This window comes from Neophocaena asiaeorientalis, unplaced genomic scaffold (genome assembly GCF_003031525.2).
Source record: "Neophocaena asiaeorientalis asiaeorientalis breed wild unplaced genomic scaffold, Neophocaena_asiaeorientalis_V1.1 scaffold546, whole genome shotgun sequence".
NCBI classification, from domain to species: Eukaryota; Metazoa; Chordata; class Mammalia; order Artiodactyla; family Phocoenidae; genus Neophocaena; species Neophocaena asiaeorientalis.
Window position 1 is genome coordinate 1,773,058 of NW_020175442.1, and position 7,545 is coordinate 1,780,602.

The 7,545-nt window shown below is 42.2% G+C and overlaps 1 protein-coding gene across 3 annotated transcripts in view; it reads left to right on the forward strand.

Annotated features, from left to right (window-relative positions):
* Nucleotides 1-7,545, forward strand: part of MCOLN2 (mucolipin TRP cation channel 2) — a 58,866-nt gene that overhangs the window by 469 nt on the left and 50,852 nt on the right. The window contains exon 1 of one of the 3 annotated variants that reach the window (XM_024767866.1): nucleotides 1-53. The exons of the other annotated variants lie outside the window; for them this stretch is intronic. The gene's annotated coding sequence lies outside the window, so the exon portion shown is untranslated. The remainder of the gene's footprint in view (nucleotides 54-7,545) is intronic. 3 annotated transcript variants of the gene reach the window in all.

Here is a 7,545-nt window from a genome sequence, read left to right on the forward strand (position 1 = left end):
CCGCGCCTGCCAGAGGGCCGGGGTCTGCGCGCCCCTGGCGGCTGGTAGGAAGGGTAAGAGAGAGGCGCTAAGAGGAGGGGGGCCCGCCTAGGAGGGATCCGACTTCAGGGGAGGCGTTCCCGGCAAGGCTGAAACGCGTGCAGTGAACGGTTTCTCCTGCTCCGAATCCCGAGAGTCGTGGAAAGTTTTGAAGGCGCAGGCCTGGCCCGGTAGCCCCGTCCTTTTCCCCAGGCCAGGAAGCAGAGGAAAGACCAGGTGATTTCAGGTTAACTGTCAGGTGAGGCGCCTGAGCTGTGTCTTTCTGGGTATTGGACTCTGGAGAAACCCTCATCAAGTGGATGGCTTTCCTGTTCTAGACTAGAGCTTTCTTGCTGCCTTGCTTATAGTAACTGCTTGCAGTTAGTTAAATCAGGCTGGGCTTTGCCTTCTGGAACAAACAGGCCTTTTCCTCAGGTGGGAGGGTGATAGCGTGTTTAACCCCAATTCCTCTGCCTTTATGAAAAGGCGTACAGTTCAGCCCGGTGGCGCTGCCAGTGGGCCCCAACTTCTTGGTCAAAACTCCAACCACCCAGCCGTGCAGCTGAGCGGGGGCGGGTAGTGCGTACAAACAGGCCTTCGCTCCCCTCTTAAAGCTCGCAAAACACAGTGGTGGGTGGTTAAACTTTCTTAAAATAGCGTGGAGACTTTCCTGCATAGCTCTCTCGATATTAAATACAAATGAACTTAACGCTAGCAAGGAAAGCCAGAATTCAAGAGGAAGATTTATTTGATCTCTGATCACTGTCCAGATAAGTATTTAACGAATACTTATATGTTTTTTGTGGTATATGTTTTTTAGACTTTTGACAGACCAATTTTGAATTAGAAGAGAAAACTTTGGTGCAGCTTTTTTGGACAACTGGATACCTGTGAATGTCACATCAAAATGACTGGGTATCGTGTAATTTATAAAGCATCTCTCTTAATGCTAAGTGTTTATTTTTAATAGAGCAGAGGGGTAGAAGTTATACACTGCTTCCATCTACCGTAGCTCTAAAATCACTGTCCTAAAAGGTAGGGAGCAAATTGACCCTGGGTTTATTTACTATCTTTTGCTGATAAACAGGCTTGTGCTTATGGTAGGTATGGTGTGTATAAACTTTTTTTTTTTTAAACTTGAATTTAGGTTTTTTCTTAGCACATTTCCTCAGGACTTAAATGGTTTTATCACGTCCAGTGAGTATCTTCAGAAGCTACCATTCTTAGAGTAGAGGAAACACACTTGGGTGTGCACATAAGTAGGTTTTGAACGGATTCTAATTTTAAATATACATATGTCCGGTTGTACAGTACCAGTGGAAGACAGGATTTTGTTTCGTCACACACTGAGAATGGAATAAGTCCGTAAGAAAGAGGTAGGAGAGGTTGCCTATGGATGTTAGGATGCAAATTCTGATACGTAATGTTGAGGGAATCAACTATATGGTTCTCCCAGACGTGGGATGTGGACTTCACACTTCAGGACCCCTCACCATCTCTGTGTCCCAGACGTGGGATGTGGACTTCACACTTCAGGACCTGCTCACCATCTCTGTGATGCAGTAACCACACAGCACAAGTTTGGGGGAATCTGGTAGCTTCTTCCTGTTGAGTCAGCATTCTCGAGATTTTAGCTCATCTTCCTCTAGATACTTTAAGGTGAGTTAAACTCCCATTACTGTGAACTCTCCCTTCTTCTTTAGCAAACCTTCTGTAAAGCAGGTTCTGTGGCTTGGATCCTTTAAAAACAGGCACATTTCCCACACGTCTCCTGACCATTTCCATGCAGAGGCCATCGTAATAGTGCCAATTGTATGTAGTCTCCTGCGCATAAAAACGGGTAAATCCTGATGAAGTGTTTGAGGGGGCCATGTTCTTTTCTCCCAAGGAGGAGCATATAAAATGTGTTGTTTTTAACAATAAAATAGTGCATATAACATGTCTTAATGAAGCAAGTAGGAAGAAGTAGGGAGACAAATTTTATACAGAAGGGCAGAGAATACAGAACTGAAAGTCAGGGATGATTGTATATGGCAGCTAATCACTTTGGCTAGGTCTCAGTGAAGTGAAACCCAGAATAAGACAATTTTTGAAACTTAATGAAAAAACAGGTGTCTTCCTGTGGCTACAGTTTTTAAAGTGGCCAAAATTGTGGCCAAAGAAAGCCTTTTTGGCTATGAAAATTAAATGTGGAGTCTTCTCTGAGGCTGGGCTGTTCTCTCTAGCTGAGGCCTGGAGTCCAAGCCCCACCAGTCAGTTCCCAAGAATGAGATCACCCTTCAGTGAGCTCTTACATCATGTGTTCTGGGCTTCATAGAGAAAAGTAATCTTACTTCCAGACCTCATTTTCTTTATCAAACTGCAATATTCTTTTCAGTATCAAATGTGTAAAGCCATGTTTTGGTCTGTTTACATATTTGTTTGCTTTGGCAATCTTCTGGGGTTTTTCCTTCCCACTTTCCTCAGCCTAACCCTAGCTGAGCTTTCTACTCTGTTTTGAGCTTGGACCCCATTTTCTCCTCCCTGGTGTGAGGAGAGAGCTTTCGGGGTATGTTGCCCATAGATATTTCTTTCTCCTCATTTGGGGGGACTGCTTCCTTTTTTCTCCTTTGAAGGTTGTATTTTGTTATCTCCCCTTGAATACATCTAGTGGTTTCAGCTTAAAAAATCCTGTCAGGCAAGAATTGGTGACTAGTAAGGCTAAAGATTCTGGAAAATTGTCCTTGGTACAATTCCAGAAGACCCACAATTTAAGGGGTGAGCTTTAAAAAAATCCTGTCACCTATAGCAACTAGAGGGAATTGCTAGGGGTTCCCCAACTGGCAATGAGGTGGGCTTGTCCAAAGATAAGTTAAACTCATCCAATGGTTTGAGGAAAAATGATTAATTATAACTTTAGTTATCATTTTATAACTTTTTTTATGTTCCAATAAACCTTGTTTACAAAAGCAGTCTACTGGCTACATTTGGCCCTTGGTCCATAGGCTTTATACCTTCTTTTAATTTTACTTTTCCTTAGGGAGAGTCATCAGTATTATTGAAAAATCGAGCACTTATTGAAATTGAGCACTCACTGAAAGTGTTAGAGAAAGCAAAATGTAAGGAATGCCATAATTCCAGTCATCTTCTCCAGATTTAACTGCATTTGGAATCCTGTATTGCTTAGAAATGGAGTTTTGCTTTACTTTCCTCTCTGATTCAGGGAGCTGATGCTTCAGGATATGTTTTCATAGGAGGTATGGCTTGTTCAGAACGAGCACTTTTAAGATGTCAAGTCCTAGTTCTGCTTTCCTGCTGGCCTGAGGCAGCAAAGTGGTGATGAGAGATGATTTTATAGGAACTTGGTGGCACAGTTGTCTTTAGGGAAATTCCTGAAAGTTGTAACATGCTCATCTTTTAAGGGTGGCTCCACAGGAAAATGAAAAGCCCCTACAGTCTTTTTTCTGGGTATTTCTCAGAATTAGAATGACCATGTCATTTATGTTCTGAGAGCTGTGCTGAGAAGGTAACTAAGGTTTCTTTCTTTGACCTTTTTTTCCTTCTCTTTAACTTCCTTTAACTGGGGCCCAACTACCCAGAGCCTGAGCTATCTGAACATTTTTTTCTCTCTCATGAGATTAGCAAACCATGAGAAAATCAGTTCATTGTAGGAACTGGAGTGAAAAGAAAAAACAAAGAAAAAACCCATGTGGGAGTTTGGGATTGGGCTAAAATCTTCCATCCGCCAGATTGCCCTGGGACATTCACCCTACATGATTATTGCTGTAGAAACACCGAATTTTAGTCTCTGAATTTACTTCCCATGACTCTCCACTTCCCATCCACCACACACAAACTAAGGACAAGGAAATATTTGATTACCTGATATGTATTATTAGACTCTGTGAAATAGCTTATTTTAACTCATAATGATAACTCAAGAATTCGTTAATCATCCAAAATCAAGAAAATATGGAAAACTTGAAGAAGAAAATTAAGATTACCTATGATACTACTTCACAGAGATTACCAAAAATTTTTTTTCTGGATTATGTACTTCTAGACTTTTAAAATATCTACATATAGAAATCAATGTCCACATTTTCAGAAAAATGAGATCTCAAGGTGTTTATTTTGTAACTTTGAAAAAATTTAACAATATGTCATAGACATGTTTGAGTCAACACAGAGTTACAAATAGGTTTGCAATGAACATTTTTGTAACCATCCTTTTGACTGGTTATTTAAATACTTGTAAGATAAATCCATAGACATTTGATTCCTAGATCACAGATACTCTTCTGATCTCATTCTCTTCTACTGCCAAGTGCCCTTCAAAAATTTACATTTCCCTTCAATAGAGGTGTTTTTTGTTTTTTTTTTTTGCGTTATTGATAAATAAAATTTAAGATAGGTAGATTTTCACCATTCTGACTGTTAGTAAATTTGTTGTTAAATGTTCATTGGCCTGTTTGGGTCCTTTATATATAACAGGATAAATATTCAGTTGACTTTCTCTTATTAATAATTTGGAACTCTCTACAGGTAATGAATAGTAAACTTTTGCCTGCTTAAATATATTGTAGACATTTTTTCCCAGTCTGTCTTTTAACTTTTTGAAGTCTTAATTTTTGTTAAGATCTGTCAGTTATTTTCATTGGCTTCTGAATTTTCTCATGCTTAGAAAGGCATGTTAAATTATATTTTTAAAAATTCTAAATCTTATGTGTCTATCAATTTTATTTTTTAAATGTGTCTAAGTTTTATTTTTGCATTTGTTTTCAAGGAGGGCTCTAACTTTCTCTCTCCCCAGTGGATTGCAAATTTTCATAACAATTCATTGAATAATTCATTCTTTGGAAAGACTTCAGGAATATTAATTGAAACAAAATAGGGTTTTTATCAGCAAACCAAGCAACTAAATTACCTAAAACCCTCTAATGTATCTTGGCTGAGCAAGACTTTTCAGTATATTTTTAACATAATTTTTCATGTCAATTATTTTAGATTTTCTATTGTTTTGTTGTTTTTATTATATTTGTTGTTTTATTATTATAATTTGATCTCAATGGGTACTGGCTAAGGAAAAGTTCACATAGTTAGGGTTGTCATCTTTTTCACTGGCTCATTTCTTTTTTCCAAAAAATTATTGACTGAACACCTATTATGTGTTAGGCAGTCTGCTTTATGCTGGGGATATAGTCATAAGTGAGACCAGGCCTTCATGGAGTTCCCTTGTAGGGAAGACCAGCAAAGATTGCAGTCTCAGTTATGAAGGAAATTGATGAGAGAGGCTGTGGGAAAGGTCTCTTTTAATAGAGTGATCAAGGAGCCTGCTCTAAAGAGGTGCCACTTGAGCTGAGACGTGACGGTGAGAAGGATCCAGACATGCAGAGCTGGGGGAGTAGCAGTGGGGTAGATGAAACAGCAAGTGCACATGCTCAGAGCCAGGAAGGAGGTGTAGTGGGGTAGTGAGGAAGGGGAAGAGAGGGTATGGGAAGGAGTGGGCAGGAAACTTCCAGGCCATGGTAAGAGGATTGGATTTTAGTCTAAGAGCGGGGGAAGCCATACGGGGTAGGGAAGTGATGTCTGTCTTAACACTTTTAGAATTACCCCTCCGGCTCTTAACGTGGAGAATTGGGAAACTGTTGCAGTTGTCTGGTGAGAGTTGATGCTGCTGCTGGGACCAAGAAGGCTGCAGATGTAGAGAGAAGGGGACCACTCCATGTTGTGTTTTGGAGGAAGACTTGATTGAGTGGGTGTGAGGGTTGAGGAAAAGGGGAAATCAAAGCATGACTCTGGAGCAAAAGTTCCTGTACTTTGCTGCATATTAGAATCACCTGGAAAACTTATCAAAATCTCAATGCTCAGGGCTTCCCTGGTGGCGCAGTGGTTGGGAGTCCGCCTGCCGATGCAGGCAACATGGGTTCGTGCCTCGGTCCGGGAAGATCCCACATGCCGCGGAGCGGCTGGGCCGGTGAGCCATGGCCGCTGAGCCTGCGCGTCCGGAGCCTGTGCTCCGCAACGGAAAAAAAATCTCAATGCCCAGCTTATACCTAGGCATCAATTAAATCAGAATGTCTAGGGTTGGAAGTCAGACACTGAAACCTTTAAAAAATTCCCGGGTGACGACTGTGCAGCCAATGTGGAGGACCATTGACAGAATGAGGGATTGCAGCTGAAACATGTAGATAAGAGTGTGTGATCAGGCGTTGAGCAGATGTGCAGAGAAGAGGGTGGAGGGTTGTTATGAGAAACCTATTAGTCATGTGGGTGGCGTTTCAAAGAGGAGGTCGGATAAGGGAGTCTGTTCAAGAGAGAGATTTGCCAGAGGTGCAAATGTGAAAGTCCACATCCTGTGGATAGTATTTAAAGACACAGAACTCCATGAACTCTTCTAGAAGGGAGGATAGAGGATAGAAGTGCCCTGGACAGTCCTGAGGAACTCTGACATCTGGAAGTCAGATGGAAAAGGAGCCAGTAAAGGAGAGCCAGAGAAGCCCAGTGAGGCAGGAAGCAAACTAGGTGAGTGGGATATCCTAGAAGTGGAGAGATGAGGTTGTTCCAGGGACGTGGTGGGTAGCTGGATCAAGTGCTGCCAAGCCACCAAGCCGAGACCTGAGAAATGGCCGCTGGAATCTGCAGCCGGCGATGGTTCCCTCTGAGCGGGTTTAGAACGGCAACCCAGTGTTTGCTGTGGAGAATCTGAAGAACAAAAGTACCTTGAGGAAGTTAAATGCTGGATTCATTCCATCATGGCTTTACTTGCTTTTTCCTTTTCCTTTCAGTAACATTTAGAAGTCTCCTGAATTTACGGACTAGGATGCTGTGGTCTGCCAAAGTATCACACTGTTTTAAATAAGAGAAATTATGTTGGAAACATTAGTTCATTTGAATGTAACATTTTTTTCCTTCATTCGTGACCATCTTACAGGCCAATGCCCTTTAAGAAATATTAATTCAGGGATCAGAAGGAACACTGGACAAGGATTCTTATTGGATTCTTGGATCCAATTCTTATTCTAAATTGGATCCTTATGGTTGGGGGCAAGTCGCAACCTCAGGGCACCTTAGTTGCCTTGTTTGTAAAATGAGGAGATAGGAACAAGTAATCTCTAAGGTAAGGATTTCAAACTGGATGCACGTTAGAATCACCTGGGGAGCTTTTTAAATACCCCCATGCCCACACTGCACCCATACCAATCAGGCCAGAATCTCTGAGGGGAGAAGCAGGGCATCAGTACTTTTGAGGCGCCCCCGGTGACTTGGTGTGCAATCAGGTGTGAAAACAATGATCTGAGTTCTTGTCTAGCTCTAATACTTTGAGTTATTCTGTCATGGGTATAAATACGTTCCTGGGGCTTCCCTGGTGGCGCAGTGGTTGAGAGTCCACCTGCCGATGCAGGGGACACGGGTTCGTGCCCCGGTCCGGGAAGATCCCACATGCCGCGGAGTGGCTGGGCCCGTGAGCCATGGCCGCGGAGCCTGTGCTCCGCAACGGGAGAGGCCACAACAGTAAGAGGACCACGTACCGCAAAAAAAAAAAAA